Source organism: Bos mutus, chromosome 8 (assembly GCF_027580195.1).
Source record: "Bos mutus isolate GX-2022 chromosome 8, NWIPB_WYAK_1.1, whole genome shotgun sequence".
Taxonomy (NCBI): domain Eukaryota; kingdom Metazoa; phylum Chordata; class Mammalia; order Artiodactyla; family Bovidae; genus Bos; species Bos mutus.
Window position 1 is genome coordinate 82,454,275 of NC_091624.1, and position 22,416 is coordinate 82,476,690.

General features: G+C 40.1%; 1 long non-coding RNA gene across 5 annotated transcripts in view; it reads left to right on the forward strand.

Annotated features, from left to right (window-relative positions):
* The window catches only part of LOC106700556 (uncharacterized), a 64,023-nt gene that overhangs the window by 1,087 nt on the left and 40,520 nt on the right, over window positions 1-22,416 (forward strand). The window contains exon 2 of one of the 5 annotated variants that reach the window (XR_011465174.1): window positions 4,194-4,361. The exons of the other annotated variants lie outside the window; for them this stretch is intronic. This is a non-coding gene — a long non-coding RNA (uncharacterized lncRNA). The remainder of the gene's footprint in view (window positions 1-4,193; window positions 4,362-22,416) is intronic. 5 annotated transcript variants of the gene reach the window in all.

Sequence of the window (22,416 nt, forward strand, 5' to 3'; positions counted from 1 at the left end):
AACTCAAAGGGAGGAAAAAATGAGCAACAGAGACATGGGGTGCTCAGTATGGGGTGCTTAGTGGATTTGGCTTTGACTGTCTTCTTAGGCCTTGGAACCATGGGTGAAATGGCTGACATCCCCCCAACCTCACCCCACCCAGAACTCTGCTTCTTGTGCAGCCAATACCAGGGTCACTGCAAGTCTTCTCGAGATGAACTCTAAGAGAGCCTTTTGTAAAGAGGGACTGGGGTGGGGGGACAGGTAGAGCATGACTTCTCTCAGCAGGACACTTCACTGTCTGTGGTTTCAGAAACGCCTTTCTTTCAAACTCCAGGTAGAGAAAAAAAAAGAGGAAGTGAGTAGGTACATATAGTATTTTAGCCACTTTCCCTTTTACCCAGCATTTCTGTGGCATGGCATTAAGAGTGGTTTGAAAGTATCTCTGAAAAGCATCTGATGCTATCAAAGTGGGCGAAACACTTTTTAGACTGGTACTTACCTCTCCTAAACTTCTTCTCTCTCTCATACTCACTGAAAGAGTTAAACTAATTTCATTCACCCCAAAACCTGGCTGGAAGAAAGAAGTGAAAACCTTCTGTAGCAACAGGAAAATCTGATATTTCAGAATCCCTAAAGACCTCCTCCCTAGATCACCTATTCCCTGCCATCTTATAGAGAAGAAGAGTTCTTTTTTCTGACAGTTTAATTTCAAGAAGTGCTGGAGTGTCTGTTCTTCAGGTGACTGGATTTTTCAAAACTCAGTTGTATATTTGAAAAAGTAAGCAGTATTACCCAATTGGAGCCTTTCACTGACCTCCAGAGAGGAGCATAACATCTCCAGGGTCTTCCAATACTGATTTCCTTTTAATCTTCTCCTTTCTAAAGAAATTCAGTGACAGGGTGTGAATCTTGAGTAGTTTAGGGAAAAGTTCTTGGAGCTTAACAAAGCTGTCATTTTCAATACACTGGATGACTTTTTTTTTTTTTTTTTTTTTAGCTCTTGCATGTGACTAGAGGGGTGGCTCAACAATTCCACACACCCTGGCTGCATGGCCAATATCAATATTTTAAAACTAAATACAAAAGAGACAGATGACCTCCTGACCCCAGGAAACAGGCCTGCAAGACTGCAAGTATCCACTACACCATGCCCAGGGACCTTTTCTTCTTCCAAATGAACCACAAAAATCATACATGTGTAGCCTGGAAAACACGATTTTATATCCACAAGCAAGAACATCAAAAATCCACTCAACAACACATGTATAAACAACCAACAAGTACTGGAATTGCCTGCACTTGATGGGAATTGCAAAATCATGCCCAGCTCTATCAGCCCTTAAAGTACCACTGTCAAATTAGGGTAGCAATTTTTCCCTACTACAAAATCCACAACCGGTTAGCTTCCCCACCCCCTATTGCCAGCGCTTTGCCTTTCACTGAAATGAATAAATAACTGTGGACTTTTTTCCCATCCTCGGGGAGCTGTTCGGTGTCCCCTAAGGACAAAACTAAATGAGAAAAATGACGCTGTTAATAATGTCACTGCTGAAATGCCTGTACTCGACTGTTTTAAAAAAATACTGTCCCGCTAAGTGTGCCTACGTTTCGGCACATTTTCAAACCACCACTGAATCTGTAGGTAGACTGGCCAGCATTAAGTTTAGCTGGTTTTCACTTCTGTACAGAAATGAGGCTAGTTCATCAATGGAGATTCCGAACTTCTGAAGACATTGCTTTCTGGGAATACAAAGTCAGCAGTTGCCCTGTAATTTTTGTATGATTTATTTTAAACTTTGAAAATCACAGTAATAATTGTCTTGGTTCACTCAAAATACTTCAAAACTTACAGGCACCTTCACACACAGACTTCTTTGCTGAGCCTGTGAGAGTTGTAGCTATTGTCCTTTTTCAAAATAGCTGACACTTACAGTAAAACTATACCATCATTTTATTTCTACATGTAAGTTGGTTTTTGTTTCCTATCTACATGTGCCTTTGTGACATGAAAAAAAAATTGACTTTAATGAGCTGTTTAGAAAGCTTTTATGCAAAATGGCTAAGTTGTCTTTATATTGTTCATGAAGAAATGTAGAAAGTGCACTGCAAACTAACGTAAACTTTCTGCATCCCTTTCTGTAATTCTTTTCTTGAAAACTGCCTTTCTGTTTCAAAACGAAAACAATCATAATAACAAGACTGTTCATTTTAACTTTCAAAATAAAATTTAGCCAACAATTGCATAATTACAATGATAGAAAACAAACCACTGGGCCTATACAAAATACATATTAGTATTTTAAATAAACTTTGTCTCTGAAATACATCTGAAAAAATTTTACAACACACAGTAAGTTAATAACTTCCAAAGCAATACTATTGTCAAATGGTGTGATGTCACAAGCTCCAAAAGCAAAGTTACAGATGTTCATGACATCACATTCACTCATAATTATGTTGCTGCTGTCTGACCATCTTAAATGGATGACTCTGTCTACTAAAGAATAAAAAGAATTTATTTTGGACATCAAGCAATGAAACTGTCACCATTTATTGTATGAAATACTCAGCTAATCAATTTCCTATTAAAACAGCTTTCAACAATACTCAGCTTTAAAATTCATCAGGGCCAGTAAAAGCCTTTTCCCAGTGCACAAGAATGCAGCCCCAACCACGTGCAATAATTGCCCTTCTAATACTTTTATTGCCCAAGCGCTTTCTCTTGTGCTCCCCATCAGTGAGGCGGGAATCTGCAGTGTATTGTATCAGTGAATTGGAGTGCTTGACCTCTGCCCACATCTGATTTAATAGGGACTTTTCAGCACTGGCGCTTTCTCCATCTCTCATACCATTAAATGAAAACATCAAACCTCAAATGTAAAACTGGAAACCACAACGTTTTGTGTTTCACAACTCTTTGCAGTTTTTACTTAGATTGCTTAAAGGTCAGCTTCTTCGCCTCACCGTGCTCTGCCCCATAGAGTAAATGTACTCAAAAGTCACACTCATTCTGATTTTGATTAAATCTTGAACTCCCCACATACACACATGCACCCTGCTTATTTACATGTGCATTCTTTCCTAACCACATAAGCATGCGTGTATGACTTTCTGGATTTATTCCATTTTAGGGCTGATTTAAATGTCTGTTCAAGTATGGGTTCACAAGTTAACTTTTTCCCACCCGATGGAAAGTTAAAATTACAAAGGATGGTGTTATAGGATCCTGTCAAAGAAAGTTAGAGTTAATCTTGTGTATTTTGGCGCCTTTTCCCTGCCAGCTACTGTACTAGGGGTTGGGGGGAGGGGGGGAGGGGGGAGATGGGGGGTTGGAGATCTTGTCTGTCCTGTCTCAAGTTCAATGGCAGTTCTTCTAACCAGAGGAGAAGATGGCCATGTTCACAGCACTAATAATAATTCCAATCACGCCACTTCGGCATCTTGTGTCAAAGTCGAAACGGGCTTCCCCGCCCCCTCTTCAACCTGAAAGCTGCCAAGTCCTCACACACTCCGCATTCAACCACAACTTAATGGATGGGATATCGTGCATTAAAATATGTCCCAGACATACTGGCAAAGAGAAGACAAGGGAAGAGGGAGACAGACAGACACATACACGCACACGCACACGCACACACACTTTGTTAGGCAGAGGGGAAAAAAATACTAGAGTAAAAACAGCAGGGCAGAAAAAAAATAACAGGAGCGGGAAGAAATACATCATAAGCTTTTTCTTTTTTTTAAGTAGAGGGAAGAGTGGGAGAGGGCTAACAATTCTATCCTGCCACTTCAGGAACAAGGGGGTGGGGGTAACTACACTTTGGAATGAAGAATGATTTTAAAAACACCAATACACCAATCAGAGCTAAATAAATACACTTTTAAGTGAAAATATGTAACAAATCTGTGCAGGGAAGGAAAAAAAATGCTCCGAAAAGAATGGACTACAAGATACAACTAAAGTATCATTTGTACAGTAATTTTTTCCATCATGGGGAAGGGGTTAAGGGAGATGAAGCAGAAAAAAAATGCTACATTTCACACTGTTTTGGACTTACAATGTTATCCACGGATCCCCATCATAAAAGTGTGGCATGTACACTAAAGTTGACAAAGATTTTTTATTTTATTTTTTTTAAAGCATCAGGGCTGAAAATCCAACATATGGCTCAACCTGTAAAGCAGAAATGACATTTAGGTTCTCTTTACAGTGTACAAAGAGGAAAAAAATCTGTGTATGGCAATAGAAGGGGATGCAAGAGACAAATAAGACAAGCAAATAAAATCCTTCATTTCAAAGCTACATACCACTGCTTATTGCAATAAAGAGATGTTGAGTGTATAACAGAACCCTGGCCCGCTGACTTCACGTATCTCAGGTACAGATTTGTGGATTTTTGAGTTGTTTTAGTGTCGCTTTTGTATTTTTTTTAAGAGCGCAATCCAGGAGTAGGCTCTTACTTTTGTTTTTAATGATAATTTCTGCAATGCCACAATTCCTGGCCCGAAGAAGAAAAGGTGGTAAAAGTCTAAAAACAGGCAACCCCTCAGCCTGTCTGGATTTCCAGTTTGCTTCCTCTCACTTGGAGAAGACGTGAGCTTGACTTGAAAGCCGTCCAGAGTGCCGGGTGTGTGTTTGTGTGTGTGTACGTGCGTGCGCGAGTGTGCTTGGTGGGTTTTATTGTTGTTTTGGCAGGGCTGCCCCGGGGGTAAGAGCTGCCTCCCTGCCCGGGCTCGGAGCGCGCTAAGGCTGATGCACCCGGCGCGGCCGGGAGATCGCGCGCTCGCCCCTTCCTCGCCCTGGAATCCTCAGGGCCGCGGCGGCGCTACCCCGGAACCGCCGGCCATCCGCGCAACCTTTCCGCGCCCGGCCCGGCCCGCGCTCTGCGGCCGCCGCCTCCCCGGCTTTCTCTTTCTCCGAACCAGCCGCCCGGCCCCGCCCCACCCAGGCCGGCTCGGCGCGCGGGAAGCGTAGCTCTTCGCTTCCGCCTGGCGGCGGGAAGGAAACCAAAAGGAGGAGCCGGGGGCGGGCGCGCTGTGATGCATATTCATCAGGGCGCCCGCGGCAGCGGAGGCGGGAGCGGGCCCGAGTGGGTGTGGCGGGCTGCGCTGCGCGGGGGCCCCTCACGAGTGGCGGCTCGGCTCTTTGTGCCGCCGGGCGGGGCCGGAGCGCAGCGAGGGCGGACGAGGAGGGCGGCGCCGCTAGTCTGCGGGGCCGCCAGGCTCCGCGCGCCTTTGTGCTCCCGCGCTCTGGGGCCTCCCCGCGGGCGTGCGCGAAAGCCGAGCCCGGCCGAGCGACCGCGGGAGACGCGTCACCAAATAATAATGAGACGGGATTGGTGCTCTTTCCTACTTGACGCCGGGTTGCTGGGTCCCGTTTGCCAGGCGACATTTGTTTCGTTGTAAAAGGAATTCTGAAATGTTCCTCGCTGCGTAGCCTGATCATTAAAGCAAAACAACCAGAACACTACTATTTATAGGCATGCAGGTAAATATCAGTAATTCAGGGGTAGGTTGAAGAAATAATTTGGAGAAGGGAAGGGCTGCCCACTCCAGTATTCTGGCCTAGAGAATTCCATGGACTGTGTAGTTCATGGGGTCGCAGAGTCGGACACGACTGAGCGACTTTCACACTGTTCACTGAAGAAATAAATCAACCCCAAAGAAATATGCAACCCAAAAGTAAACGCTCTAGGTGAGATGTGCTGGCGTGTTCATGTTCATAAAGCTGTTTTGATGAGTGTTTTTTAAACTTTATGTAATCGTTGCTTAATTTTCAAGTAATCCAGTTATTTTGCATTTTAAGCATCTGTAGTGTGGTATAACAATGTTTAACTGTTAAATCAAGTTGTTCTATAATTCTGATCTAAAACTGAAGTATTGAAAGTAAAAACATAACACCCGCCCTAAATTTACTTAATACTAACCCACCTGTGTTGAGAAGGATTTTATTACAGAGATCCTGACTAATTACGTAAGCACAACAGACAGCAATAGCTTCAAATATCCTCTAAAAACCCTACTCAATTATGTGATTACTAGTGGGACCGGAATAGCTCCCAATGAATTGTTCTTATCTTTCTACTAAATATGAGTACGTCAGTGTTTTAATCCCAATTATATTTATTCTCAAAGTCCAAGAGAACTTAAACAATATTGTTCAGGTTCTTTGTTCCTACAATACACATTATAAAACAGAGACATTTTGGCCTCATTATCCAAAAAAAATTTTTCTTTTTTTCTCCCTGTTCCAGCACGGCCATACATACATATATACATGCATATATTACATACATATAGTGTGTACATATTACATATATGTTAGTGAATAATGTACATGTTTAATTTCAATAAGTACAAAACTAAACCAGATTGACCCAGGTGAACTTTGGAAAATGCCAAACTTTAAAGTGGGTTATTACCATTTCCCCGTTTTCCTTCAGAAAAAAAGCAACACAGTGTATATCTATACAGCTTTGGGAGAGAGGTGAGGGAAACACACATGTATGTAACTCCCCATTTAGCTATAACTTCCCAAGGAAAATTAATTTTTAACATCTATCTTGTTCCAAGTTAGGTAATTTTAACCACTCGGGTAGTAGAGCTAAAATTCAGCCTACCTAGGCACAAGCAGATCTGTTTCCATCCTAGGATTTCCTAATAGTAGTTTCATGCTTCATAAAATCACATTAAGCAATAAGGAATCAAACATAAAATATGAAAATTTAGTGCAGCTCAATTAAAATATATTATTTAGGGTGGTGGAAGGAGTGTTTAAATGAGCAGTGCTATCAAATTATAAGACTTTTATATGTGCCTGAGAAAGCTTCTCTATTGTAATTATTTGAGGTCCATACCAGAATTACCAAAACTTCCCCACGTCTATTTCATGCAAAGAAGAAAAGATGTTACAGAGAGAATCCAGTTTTCTTTAGGAAATATCCTAACACAAAATGGGAAAAGGAACAGGAAAGGGGAAAGGGAAGGATTTCCTCTGCTCCTAGTGATGACTTGAATGAATCTAGATTTAGTGTCACCTGTCAGAGAATTTCTTCCTAAGCATATTATTTAGTAATAGAATGTATCATTGCATGTCATGTTCAGGATTATAGATTTTCTCTTTCTATTTGCATGTCCTTTGTTTCTTTTGACGTGTGAAACTCAGTAGAGTACTTACTCCTGTACCAATCACTCTTCTGTCTGTCAAATATGTACATATAATTAAATGATGTCTAAGGTTTATAAACTAAGGAGATTAATTTTCAATCATGTCCTATAGAAACTGATCTCACTAATTTGTAGTCACTTCAGCAGGTTGTTCCTCCTAAACCTTTCAATGGCCTAATGACTGTGGTCTTCTAATCTTCAGCACTCATCTTCCAGTTTTCACACTTTCTGATATAAATAAATATGTAGAAATTGGAGTGTTTGAACATAGATGCTTCTTCTTAAATGAAAACTACCTTGCTTAGAAGTCTTTCCTAATATACTTAAGGTCCAATTCTTTTTATATTTAACTTTTTATAAGTCATAATTAATTATTCATTAAAAAATCAGGAGTATCTAACATTACTTAGGTGTTTTAGCCTTCTGACACATCTAACTGAAGTGATTCCGTAGAAAAGCTTTTTGTTTTTTCCCTGCCTTTCGTTAGAGGCTTGGTTCATTCCTTAGAACTTAATAGAAGAGTCTCCACTACACTGAAACTTTAGATTTTCTATTTTTTCCTAAAGCCAATTAACTGGTAAAGCAATTTCTGTATTTTTTTCAAATTAAGAATTTTTTTAGTATACAAGCAACATCTGTGTGTGTTTATTTGAGAATAATCACTATATAATTATTTCTAAAAGGCATGCATTATTATAATGCTTTATGTCATAATTGAAGTAATTCCTCTACCCCATCTAAACCAGTAATTTTCAGTCATTACTCCAAAGGTGTTTATTTTATCTTACTTCCCTATTTCTAAAAAATGTAGGAAGTGTGTTTTTATTTCTATTATTTTTTTATTAAAGGGTACACACTAATTATTAGATTATTATATTTAGTCTATTATTATACTAGCAAATGTGCAAATTTAATGTATATAATATAGTGGAATATTTATAATTCAATACTAAATAAAGCATAATACCATCTTTTAAAAGAATTGAATGATTACATTTTAGAATTAACAATGCAAAAGGTATAAACCTGTGTAAACATTCATATTTCATATTACCCCCAGGAAATAGTTTCAATTACTTCTTAATTATTTTAAACATAGTAGAGAGTCTTAAATTAGGACATTTATAAAGGGCCAACTTCTGGCATTTTGGGGGGTTCCATAGCTGAGAGCTACTCCTGCAACTTTTATTGAGTAGAGAAGAATGGATATCTAATATATTATTGTATAAGAAGGATCCCCAAGTATAAATAACCACCTCTGGTGACACTTTTTATTTTTCAGTAATTATAGCAGTCTTCAGCTATACTCCGTTATGCCTCGTTTTTAGACATTGACTGGGAAAATAAACAGTGTCTTTGCCACAGACACAGTTGCTCATCATACAGAACTATATCCGTGGAAAAGACTTCAAGAGATTATCAGATAAGAGCTTGCAATGGAGTCAAAACACCACACTGCCCAGGACAGGCACACCAGGTCACTTTCTAACTACTGAGAGTATGGGTACAAAAATAAATATACACATGCGGTGTTTCTTCTTTCACTAGCTGCATGCTGCACCTGTGCACACATATATCTGATGACATCTGCGAACATAATAAATCTCAAGTGGTTTGTGGTGTCATCAAAAATCTGAGATGGTGGTATGGCTCACAGCCTCACCAAACCCAGGCTCTGGTCTTGTTAAATTTCACAGGCTAAATAGAGACAGACTCAGACTCGTTCTGTACATGAACCAGAGGTTTTCAAGAGTGGGTTAAGGTGGTTTACCAAAAGGAAAAAAAAAAATCCTCTAATTATGACTCAGTGTGTGAAAAAGCTGCTCTCTGATTCAATGGGGATAAATCAAGGCTATCTTCCAGCTTCAAAAAAATCATTTTTATCTCAGTTGTTAAGAATTCTCAATTTCAAGTTTAAATTCTCAACCTCTCTTAGCTGACTTATGGTTTTAAGACTTACTTTTTAAAAAATGAGTAATTAAATCTTCACAACTTGCTTACTCACACTTTTATGTAACTTTAGAATTTCAACCATCAAAATGTCCATGAAAAGAAAACAATAAATTTGAATGAATTTGGGCTTCAGCAATGATTACATTAAGCAAAGAAAAAGCAAATGTTTTCTCAAAAAATTTTCAGGATATTTTGTGCCATATGTAAGGTTTCTGAAACAACAGAATCCCTAAGGTATTTTTTTAAACCATTTTCAAAAAACAGAAGCATCTGGCAATCCAGAAATCAGTGAGGCAACAGGATGCAAGAAAGCGCTAGACAGTCTACTGGTCCTTCTCTACAATGCTGGCAGAGGACCATCCTGCTTTTTGCTCAGTGGACCATTTTCAATGAGAAAGTGAAAGTCAAGTTCCTTGCATCCACATCCTGGGGCTGATTGTCCTCAGTGTCAGAAGATACTTCTTGATATATCTAGAACGCGGTGGGATTATTTTCACTTTCCCACTACTAAAGAAGATCAATAACCACATTTTTGTGGATTTATTCCCCAGCTAAGAAAGTCTAGACTCAGTCCAGGGAGTAAAGGAAAAATGCAATCTTTCTATAGACAAGCATTGCATATTTAGTATGGGGTTGGATACTACCCTGCAAAGATGGACAGATTTTTGAGAACTTTTTTCTGCATTTGTGATAAAAAGACCTTCTATTCCTTTGTGCTAATATTCTCCTCTAAATTTGTTTATAAGAAAGTAACTTTCCCCCAGGGTATCTTGAAAGCCTTCAAATAAACACATTAAATAACAACCTTTGGTTTTCTGCTCAGTTTATGGGTAGTTGATGTGGATTTATAGAATGAAAACAGTGTTGATAGAAAGCAAAGGAAAATGTAATTAGGGACAATAAATTACCCTTTCTATCCTACCACCCAGTAAAAGCAACACACACACACACACACACACAAAACCTTGTATATTATATTCAGAAGCCAAGCTAATAATGTTGCGAAACTTTTGATACCACTCTACTTCATGACGTGGGAAGTATTTTTATAAATAACCAGGTTGGGGGGATGGGAAGAAGAATAGTACTAATTAGGTGGGAAATTTCAGGCACATGGAGTTTACCTACATGCAACTAAACACTGTCTGCTTTTAACACATTATTGATAAAGAATGGTTGACAAGCAAATACAGAGATCAGGACAGAAATACAAGTTTTAAGAACATAATTTAACATCAATCACTCTCCCTTTTTCTCCTTTGTCTGGTACCATTCTGACCCACTCTTAATATTTCTTTTATTATGTTTTTCTTTTTTGTTGTACAAGCAAAAAAAGAGCAGAGATATTTTAGCAAATACAAATGACATCCCCCTACAGTCTCATCACCTATAAATTTGTTTCATTTGTACATATTCCAATCCAGTATTTGCTTTGCTTCCATGCACATATGATATGTGCATGGTTATAATATTAAGGTGGATAGAATTTTGTCTTTTAACTTTTCCACTTATCTATATCATTGACATTAGTGAAACACAAAACTTAAAATATTGATACTAGAAGACACTTTGGGGGCTTCCAGATGAGAGACAGAGAAATGAAACCAGCAACATCCTGCATATTGCCCTCTCATATTTTTAATGTTGGATGTCACTGTCAATATTTTAAAGTTGGGATGTCTTACTTGAAACTCCAAATATCCTCCTACCCTTGAAAAAGTGGGAAGGAGAAGAGACTGTCTGGGGAGGAGTGTTGCACACAGGTTGGAGCAGAGCAGCCGCTGCCCCCTCACCACTCCCATCCCTGTTAGATGGCACGTGGTCTCCAGAGCCCCCACCACTCCCTGTCCCCTTATGCTAGTTACCAACTCGCCTCTTCCTCCCCCTCTTCTACACCTTTGATCTCAGACAAATGCTCTTCTTACAGTTGAAAACTGGAAAAGGAGTTTCAGAGAGGTAAAAGTGACTTGCTCAGGGTTACAAAGCTAATGAGTAGCATTGCTCACATTGTAAAAGAGACCTCCTGACTCTAAAAGAAGCACCCTGTGTATTCACACTCATTCCCAAGCATGTGGGGAAGTGGGATTCTGGGTGCCAGTCTGAAAACCTCACCAGAACTTCCTTGACCACAACCTCCTTTACAGACTGAAATGTCCCAGGTCAGCTACCTGCCACCTGTTTGCTCCAAGTCACAATTAACATTTGATGCGCACAGGCCAGACATCTGCACCTCCATAAGTCCTGGCCCTGCTCACAGGGACTCCTGTTCTTTCTCTTATTAAAAATAAAATATCAGAATGCAAGCACAGGAAGCTGATCACTTACAGAGGTTACATTCAATCTGCTGCTAATACTGTTAATAAAAGTATTACCTAATTAAAAAGTAAAAAACTTTATGATATTCTTGTCAGACCTATCTCATAGAGGTGTGATGAAGTACCAATACCCTAGCAAACAACCACTTCCTAGAAAATATAAAACTCCTGTATCTGTACAAAGACTATTTTTAGACTGTTAAACCAGGACACATGGTTCAACCAAGAACCTCTGTGTGTGTGTGTGTGAATTTAAGATTTTGGAAAGTTTTATAAATGTTTTAGAAAATGAATCATTGTTAGCTGTGGTTTAATAAATGGGCTTTATGAAAAATAATAAAAATGTAGACCATTTAAGAATGCCTAGTGTCTATATCTGTGTGGACAGTTCTTAGAAATTTGCCTAGAAAGAGGGACTTGAAAAACTAACTGCTGCGTTTTCACTGCCTTTAAGTGTCCCATGCAGTTTGCACTTGCTTGCACTGCTTTGACCTCCAGACAGAACATCTACTCTCTAGGTTTTGCTCCCAATGGGAGAAGGACCTAAAAACACACAGAAAACGTCATGGAGTCACATGTAAATAGTAAATAATTGAGAAGCTCATGTATTATGTACTTACTGAGTCTACAATTACTTTCTGGCAGACACGAAAGTGATCTATATTCAATCAGGCTCTAGGCTCATTCACAGAAATGGTCTTTTTTGAAAATTTTTATTTTATATTGAAGTATAGTTTTTTTTTTTTTTATAATGTTGTGTTAGCTTCAGGTATACAGCAAAGTGATTCAGGTATACATATATACCTATTCTTTTCCAGATTCTTTTCCCATATAGGTTACTACAGAGTACTGAGTAGAGTTCCTTATGCTATACAATAGTTCCTTACTGATTATTTTTTTTATGGTAGTGTGTATATGTTAATCCTAACCTCTTAATTTATACCAGAGGGGAAAGGTGGGGGAGGGAGGGATAAATCAGAAGCAGTATTAATGGCTCTTATTCTGGCCAAAGCAGCATCTTAGTTGAACATCAATAAGAAGCCAGACTCTCTGGGCCCATTTTCCCTTTCCCTGAGGACCAGATAGGCACTATTCTTCTGTAGTATTTTAAATAAGTATCTGCAAACTGAATCCTCTCCTTTGCTGTGACCAACCGCAGCACCTCAATTAAGTGAGGTCTCCCCTAGGGCGATAGTTTTTCCCGTTAGGTTAAAATGAGAGTCATGACAAGTGATAATAATTACCACTTACTGAAGCCTAACTATGGCTGTGCTCTCTGCTCAGAATGTCATATATATTATTTCAGCCCTTTTAAGGAAGCGGAACCTGAGGCAAGGAGAGGTTAAGTCACCAATGGAAGGTCAGGGTGTTCCTAATCTCAGGGTTTCTAATTCCAAAGCCTGTGGCTATAGCAGACCAGTACTTGCAGAAAGAACAAGGGCTAGACTGTAGCCACCTAGGTGAGCGTGGCTGCCTCACAGGAGTTTGCCTTGGGACGTTGTACAAGTATTCCTTAATGCGTTTTTATCACTCTTCTTTTGAAATTGCCTTTAGGACCCCAGGCACATTCTTCTTAAAATATTATCAATGGGATAGATCTTCCTCCTTTGAATGTGGATTTGAGTTTTGGATATGACCATGATTCATTCAATACCCTGTAGTGATAAAAGAACTTATCAAGCTGGGTAAACCAGTTTGGGTTGAAAATAAGGCGAGATGGAATGTAACAAGATGATTTTCATTCTCCAGCACGTTCTGAAAGTAATGGGATAGAGGCTTTACACTTGGACTTAGAGGCACTGAGGTTTGGGGTTCAAATCCTGACTTAGTCACCTAAAAGCTTTGTGATTCTGGGCAAGGCATGTAATAATTCTTAGCCAAAGTTTCCTCACCTTCAAAAAATGCGTAAGAAAATAATTCCCACATCAGGATTACTGTTTGAGAAAAGAATATCTAAAAATACTCTGCGTCAGAATATGTAGGAAGGTGTCTGAAATTTAGTCCTCTCTCAGTAAGTATTTTCTGAATCTATCAGATTATTATTTGTCTCTGTCCTTGTTCTTCCAACGTGGTGAGAGATGATAAACAAAAGTTAACAGAGTTTATGATAATGACGGGACTTCAGAGCCCCCTCTAAGTGCCTCTGGGCCTGGTATATAGCATTTATTTGCAATTAGACTTGAAGAATCAAGAATGATGCTTCCAGCTCTCTGATGGTAAGGGAGATGGATTGAAAGGAGGCTATAATGTGAGTTGAAGTTTCTGGGAGGCAGTTTCTATCTCAAGTTTACTCCTAGGCAATCTCTAGAAAGGTACGAAACATAACAACCTATTAATCAAATGCTCTTTCCGACACAAAGTGCCCTTTCCAGCTCAAGGTGAAACAAGGGGAACTGCTCTTGTGGTCAGGAACAGTTTCCAAACAACTGGCTTGGTGGCAGGCATAGAATGATGCTACCCAAATGGGAAGCACTGAAAACACCCCAGAACCCATCCATTTCCTTGGTGTCACTAATCAACTGAATGAGATGATGTAACTTTTAGGCAACAAAAGAGCACCTACTATTTCCAGAAGACAGGATATGAATAAACCAAACAATTTTCCAGCATAGAGGAAAGAGACTTGGAACGGGGAAAGGAGCAAACAGAGATAGAGAGTTTGTGTGGTGGTATTCCAAATTCATATACATGCTAGGCTTCCCTGTGAGGTCAAAGGTTGGGGGGGGGTCTGAGAATTCTGGAAACCTTGAAGGAAGATGTTTATTGAAAGAAGGAAAGAGAAGTCTGCAAACCTTTTTACTACATACAATCAGGGGCATCTAGCAAGGAGTGGCAGAGAAGGCAATGGCACTTCACTCCAGTACTCTTGCCTGGAAAATCCCATGGATGGAGGAACCTGGTAGGCTGCAGTCTATGGAGTTGCTAAGGGTCGGACAGGACTGAGCGACTTCACTTTCACTTTTCACTTTCATGCATTGGAGAAGGAAATGGCAACCCACTCCAGTGTTCTTGCCTGGAGAATCCCAGGGACGGCGGAACCTGGTGAGCTGCCGTCTATGGGGTCACACAGAGTCGGACAGGACTGAAGCGACTTAGCAGCAGCAGCAGCAAAGAGTGGAGACAGGAGCAGCCTCTGAGGGCTGTAGAGCTCTGGCAACTGATCTAGAATCACTCCGGGTTCTCCTTTGCAGCATCCTGCAAGTCTGAATACCTAGGGCCACGTTTTTCATTTCAAGGTGACATGTTCATTTGCACACTGTAACCCTTAATTAACCATCTTATCTCATTTAATGTTGTCATGTTGTTTTGTCGCCAAGTCATGTCCGACCCTTTGTGACCCCATGGACTGTAGCCCACCAGGCTCCTCTGTCCATGGGATTTCCCAGGCAAGAACACTGGAGTGAGTAGCCATTTCCTTCTCCAGGGGATCTTCCCAACCGAGGGAGTGAACCTGCATCACCTGCATTGCAGGTGGATTCTTTACTGTCTGAGCCACTGCTGCTGCTGCTGCTGCTAAATCGCTTCAGTTGTGTCCAACTCTGTGCAACCCCATAGGCAGCAGCCACCAGGCTCCCCCTTCCCTGGGATTCTCCAGGCAAGAACACTGGAGTGGGTTGCCATTTCCTTCTCCAATGCATGAAAGTGAAAAGTGAAAGTGAAGTCACTCAGTCTTGTCCGACTGCTAGCAACACCATGGACTGCAGCCCACCAGGCTCCCCTGTCCCTGGGATTTTCCAGGCAAGAGTACTGGAGTGGGGTGCCATTACCTTCTCCAGTCTGAGCCTCTAGGGAATCCTTAATCTTCTTACCCATCCTATAAGAACAGGTACAATACTGTTTCCATTTTACAGATGAGAAAATTAAGGTACAGAGAAACAAACTTACCTAACCAAGGTCAATAGCTTCCAAGTTTCAAAGCTAGGTTTTGAACTTAGGCAGTCTGTGCCAGGCCCTTGGCTCTTCACCACCAATTTCATGCAAACGTTTTCCTCTCCCCTGCACACCGTTCCCCACAATACAGTGACTTTTTGCCCAACTGTAAAATCCCTCCTCTTTACCTGTAGGGCTCATTCTAGGCCCCACAGCTCCCTAACAGGAAGCCATAAGTGTGGATACAACTTAGCACAAGTACAGAGTGACACTAAAGGCCCAAGAAGACTTAGTCACTAAGGAGAACAGACTCTTCAGCATCTCTGTCTTCATTCTTTGGATCTCTAAAGGGGGAGACCTAAGTGACTACCTCCCTCTCTCTTCTCAGCTTTTAAAAAATAAACAATCATCCAATCATTCAGTGGAATATTATATAGCACAGAAAAGAACACACTTCTCCACAACAGGCATGTAGAAAAGTGCACATCATAAGTGTATATTAATAGTTAGGTGGATAACCCATACCACCAGTGTTCATTTTAAGAAATAGAAAATTACTGGCAATTAAAAAAACCACATCCCATTCTCTGCCAGTTACTACTCCCACCATCCTTCCCAAAGACAGCACTATTCTCATCTCTAACAATACAAAGTTGTATTGTCTGTTTTTGAACTTTACATAAAAAAGGAAGCATATGATATTTACTCTTTTATGTTTGAACAATTTTGTTCAACATTTCATGTGAGAGCTCTTCCTGCTGTTGCAAAAAACAAAGTTGTTTTGTTTTTCCACATTGCAGTATGGAATTCTACTGTATGCGTGCAACACCATTTATCTGTTGTATACTTGACCACCACTGGGTTTTTTCCAGTTTGGAGCCAATACAAATAAAAGGAATAGAAGCATTCTTCTACATGCTTTCCAGTATATATATATATATATATGTATGCATTCTCTTAGGTGTACACCTAGGAGAATTTCTGGGTTATGAAGTAGCCTATGAAAATTTTTAGTAGATAATGACAAAAAATTTCCAACTTGATTGTATTAATTTACACTTCTACCAGGTATAAGAGAGATTTGGTCGTTTCACATTTTCACCAACACTTGTATCAGTTCCTTTTTATTTCTGGAGAATAGAAGTACCTGAATGTGGTTTTAAAAAATTTTTTTTAAACTTTAAAATTATTTATTGGTTTGTGGCTGTGCTGGGTCTTCATTGCTGTGGGGCTTTCTCTAGTTACAGTGAGTGGGGGCCGCTCTCTAGCCGTGGTGCATGGGCTGCCCGCTTTGCTGGCTTCTCCTGCTGCCGAGCACGGGCTGTAGCTGCTCAGGCGTCAGTGGTTGCGGCATGTGGGCTCAGCAGTTGTGACTCACAGGCTCTAGAGTATCCTGTGGCATGTGGAACCTTCCCTAACCAGGAATCAGACCTGTGTCCCCTACATTGGCAGGTGGATTCTTCACCACTAGAAGTCCCTCTGAAGGTGGTTTCAACTTGTACTTTGCAGTTGATTCATGAGATTAAGCTGCTTTTCACCTGCTTACTGACTGTTTGGATAGTCTCTTTTGTGAAATGTCTGTTCAAATATTTTATCCATTTTTAGCTGGGCTCTCCTTTTTTCTTTTCTAATTTGGAGTTCTTTACACATTCTAGACATGAGACCTCTGTCAGTTCTGTCTGTTGAAAATTATCTTTCCACTTGCAATTTTGCTCATTCAACATTATAATATTTTTGTGAGTTTAAAAAATATGTATATTAAGGATTAATTTCCATATAATAAACTGAAACATATTTGAAGTGTACAATTTGATGAGTTTTAACATAGTTGTAAATTCCTGAAATTATACCACATACAAGATAGGAATAATTTTATTCACCTCCAAAAGGTTTTCTATGCCTCATGATAATTCCTCTCTGTTGCTCCCCATGTCTTGAAAGGATTGATCTGCTTCTGTCATTATAACCTGCTTTGTATGGTCTAGACTTTTATGCAAATAAGATCACTCAGCTTGTACTCTTTCTCACCTGACTTCTTTCATTCAGTTACTTTGACATTTACTCATTTGTTACGTGTATCAACAATCCATCTCTTTTTATTACTGAGTGGTGTTCTCTTGTGTGTTATACCACAACTTATCCATTACCTGTTGATGGGCAATTAGAATGCTTCCAGTTTGGGGCTATTACAAGTAGTGCTACAATGTACGTTTGTATACTAGTCTTTGTATGGACATAGACTTCTATTTCTCTCAGGTAAATACCTAGGAATGAAATTTGAGGGCATGTAGTAGGTATCTCTTTAAAGGGTCAACTTTTTAAGGAACTGTCAAACTGTCACCCATAGTGGCTGTACCATTTACAATTCCATCAGCAATGTGTGAGAGTTCAGTTTCTCCTTGTCCTCACCAATTTAGTATGATCAGCTCTTTTCTCCTTAACCATTCTAACAGGTATGCAGCGTGGTCCATTGTCATTTGAACATTTGTTTCTCTAATGGCAAATTGTGTTGAACATCTTTCCACGTGCATATTAAATTTCCACGTGCATTCTTAAATCTTCTTTCGGAAAGTGTTTGTTCAAAATCTTTTGCCCATTTTAAAAGCTGAGCTGCTTGTGATTGCTGAGTGATTAAAGTTTTTTTCTGTATATTATGGATACAAGTCCTTTATCAGATATTTGATTTACAATATTTCCTCCCAGACTGTCACCTTTCTTTTCAGCCTCTTAACTGTGTTCTTTGAAGAGTAGAATGTTAAAATTGTGAGGAGGTCAAAATTACGGATCCTGCTTTTGGTTTCATATCTTAGATATTTTGCTGAATCCAAAATCACAAAGATTTTTCTCTTTGTTTCTTTTGGAATTTGTGGTTTTATGCTTTACAAGGAGGTCCACTTTGAGGTAAATTATGTATATTGTGTAAGGTATGGGTTGAAGTTCATTTTTTCCTGTATGGATACACAGCTGTGTCATATCATTTATTGAAAAGACTATTTTTGTCTCCACTGCTAACTGCTAAGTCGCTTCAGTCGTGTCCGACTCTGTGTGACCCCAGAGACGGCAGCCCACTAGGCTCCCCTGTCCCTGGGATTCTCCAGGCAATAACACTGGAATGGGTTGCCATTTCCTTCTCCAATGCATGAAAGTGAAAAGTGAAAGTGAAGTCGCTCAGTCGTGTCTGACCCTCAGCGACCCCATGGACTGCAGCCTTCCAGGCTCCTCCATCCATGGGATTTTCCAGGCAAGAGTACTGGAGTGGGGTGCCATTGCCTTCTCCACTGAATTGCCTTTATACTTTTATTGACAGTCAATTGTCCATATATGTATGGGTCTGTTTTCTAGACTTCCTGTTCTATTTCACTGATCCATTTTTCTCTCTGGAGGCCATTAACACACTGTCTTAATTACTATAGCATTATAATAACACTTGAAATCAAGTAGTGTTAGTTCTCTAAATTTGTTCTCTGTAATATTATCTTTGGATGAACTCTTCTGTTGGTTTTTGATGTACTCTCCTAGTGTTTTATCTGTTTGTTAACAAGTTTTCTCTTAGAAACCTTGAATACACTCAGACAGATATTCTTCTTACTTAGAGCTGGAGATAACACGTGTGCATTTTAATTCTTTCAGTCCTTTGGGCTTAAATGTCATCTTAATTCAAAGATCTTTGATAAAAATGCATGAACCCCAAAGCATGTGCAGTTGTTGTAGTATTAAGCCAAACCATCATCTGCTATAATGGCAACTGACAGCCAGCTCAGAACCTGAACTTTTTTGGAAACAAACTGTATAGACTGACCTCTTAGGGGCGGGAAAGCCCAGATGAAAGGTTAGTGGGAAGGTTGCCTCGATTCATAGTAATTCCTACAAGTTATCAGTCATTGGACCAGCTTTTTGCATATAGCATCTTATTTTATCTAAGATCTTTGTAATTTCCCATCTAGGAATACACTCTGGAGCAGGATCAGAAAGCCTTCTTTGTAAAGAACTAAATGTTTTAGGTGGGGTCAATTTCCCAGTCTTGGGTCAAGGTATTTGCATAGTACCCCACACTTAGAAGGGCTTCCCTGGTGGCTTAGATGGTAAAGAATCTGCCTGTAACTCAGGAGACCCCGGTTCAATCTCTGGCTCAGGAACATCCACTGAAGAAAGGGAGTGGCAACCCATTCCAGTATTCTTGCCTGGAGAATTCCATGAACAGGGGAGCCTGGTGGGCTACAGCCCATGGGGTTGCAAAGAGTCAGATATGACTGAATACCTAAATCTTCTTTCTTACATACTTGGAAAAGTTCTGTGCTTGGTTGCAAACTCTGCTGTCCCCATGTTGAAACTACTGAAAGCTTTCTTCCTTAAGCGAGCTTCCGAATTTTCATTTTAAATGAAATATTCTGCAGTCCATCCAAATTGTAGGCTTTGCAGGTCGTATAAGTCTCTGATGCACCTACTTGCCTCTGTCCACGTTAGAGGAAAGCAGCCATAGATGACATGTAATAAGTGAGCCCAACTGTGCTTCAATTAAACGGTATTTAAGAACACTGAATTGGAATACAGTGTTTATTTTTATGTATCATGAGATGTTTTTCTTCTTTTATTCCTCTCATTCACTTGAAAACATGAACACCTTTCTTAGCTCCCAGACCATAGAAAATAAGAAGTGTGTTCCCCTCGGCCTGTGGACCGTAGGTTTCTGGCCCCTCCTTGGGGAAAGTCCTGCACATGTGCAGCAGGTGATGTGGACAACAGGTTCACGGTAGAACAGTCTGTGAACGCTGCAAAGCAGAAACAAACCAAAAGTCCCCACAAAGACAGAATGGCTAAATACACCGCTGCATATTTATATACAACATATGATGGAAAGAAAAGAAGCAAGTCATAAAACAGTGCAGTGTGATTTTATTTATATGAAGTTCAAAAATAGGCCCGCGTAAGCACTAAAACTAAAGTATAAAAACAAAAGCAAAGCAACAATCATAGGAAAAATAGGACCATGATTCCCTCTCAGGAGGGGGAGATGACGGAGAGGTGGAGACTTCTGAGGTTCAGGCAACACTGTCTTTCTTGACTTGGGTCATGCTTACCTTGTTGTTTATATTTATTCTTCAAACTATACCTTTTATACAGCTGCTCTGAAATGTACATCTCATCATTTTTAAAAGTTCAGTCCCTGGCACTAACCCTAAATTGGCATTTGGACCCCCATTCCATCGTGAGGGAGGTGGGAGGCCCAGGGTGGGGAGCAGCCGCATGCCTAGGCCACATGTTTCCAACTTCCTGAAGCTCCTCTGATATCATTTTGAAGACCTTTGGCATCCATCTGGCCCTGGGCTTCCACATTCGCCAAGAAGACTCTTGGCTTGTATAGCATTCAAATGTTTTTCTTTTCAGTTTGCTTTCGTCTCAGACACTAATGCTCTCTGCCAAATTCCCTCAAGGTCAAATCTACATTATTATGGGTTCCATTGTCTTGAAGCCTTTCTTGTTTGCAAATTCCATTTTTCCTAATTTCAAAATATAATTATAAATAATTCAATCAGATTGAATTGGGCAGTGGATGTGTGTGCTGGCTACTTTCCCTTTATCCCCCTGCTCCTCAGTGTTTATTCTCTTCTTAATATTTCTACCTTCTGGCTTTCTATGTGTGCCTGTATGCTGTCACGAACTGGACAGGGTGAAATTGAAAAAAAGAAAACATGTATTCAAGGTTGGAAAGGACATGAATTTAGGAGTAAACCAACTGGAGTGTGAACCTCACTCAACCTAGCAGCTGTGTGTTCGAAGCCAGTGACTCAGCCTCTCTGAGTCTTTTCTTTCATTAACAGAAGTGAGGGCTGAAAACTACGAGAGAAAATCATCATGAGAATGAGATGTGTGACGGTTAAACAGAAAGTCTGTGAAATGTACCTAGCTCTACCCCTTCTGCTACTGCAGGACTTGTGGAGGAGGGCAATACATTTCGGTTTTCTTTCTCTCTCCCTCTTTTCTAGTCTTCCTCCCTTCCATTCTTTCCTTTTGCATGATTTTTCTGCCTACTGCATTAACCTCATTAATCCAGCAATTCTCTAATGAAAGAAAAAGATGGTAGAGAAATGTTGGGGACAGGAAAAATTAAAGGTGGGAGATTTTTCTCTGAAGCCTGGGGAAAGAGCAGGGGACACACTCTGATGATCCATTTCTGTCCTTTTCCCTTTCGCCTCATAGGTCTATTCACACCTAGAAGTCCACGAGCCATAGCAAGGCTGCAGTCAGAATCTTTAGAGAGCTCAAGATAGTGCATCATGATTTGAGGGATTAAAAACTGTATTAATAAATCACTTAGAACCTTACCTAGCATACTCTCAGCACTCAATAAATGTTGAATATTATTCTTGTTATTATTTTCCTGATGATTATTATTGCTGTTCAAGACAAGCACCCCAGTACAGGCAACCAAAGTCATAAGGCCATTAGCTGCCTTGTTTTCCAAATGCCTACCCAAGTTACAAATATAGCAATAGTTGTTTCTTTCAGCATTTCCCAGCCTCCTGTGTCATTTCCCCTGCTAAAGGTTTCATTCTGCCTTTTCCAGAACAAACATCATTATAATCACTTCTTGTTCACATCTCTGATATCCCCATGGCTCTTGTTGCTCTCACTGGTAGTAGCAACACCTCTGAATTTACCACCATCTGCAAATATCATTAGCTATTGTTTATTCCCTCTCCCACACTATTAATGAAGATGTTAATTAAGACCAGAACTAACACTGACCCCAGCAGCAATCCACAAGACATTTATCCAACTGGATAAACTTCTGTTAGTCATTACCCACTGCTCCTAGACATTACCACCACTCCATTCCCTTCATCTGCTAATTTGTAAGAGAGCAGGGGAGAGAATTATGGGAGCCCAGTATTATTTAAAAATTAACACTCTGATACTTAGGCTTTTGTAAAGAGATTTGGTGGAACATCAGAAGGGCGGTTGTAAGCATTATGTATGAGTGAAAGGAGCCAGACTCCAAAAGAATTTGGTAACTGCCTGGCTCAGCTTATGGGTCAGAGAATTTAGCAACACTCTGTAAGGCTGGAGGACACCAGCACAAATATTAGACTGCTTTTCAGCTGCTTTCTTTTACAGATGATCAGACTGA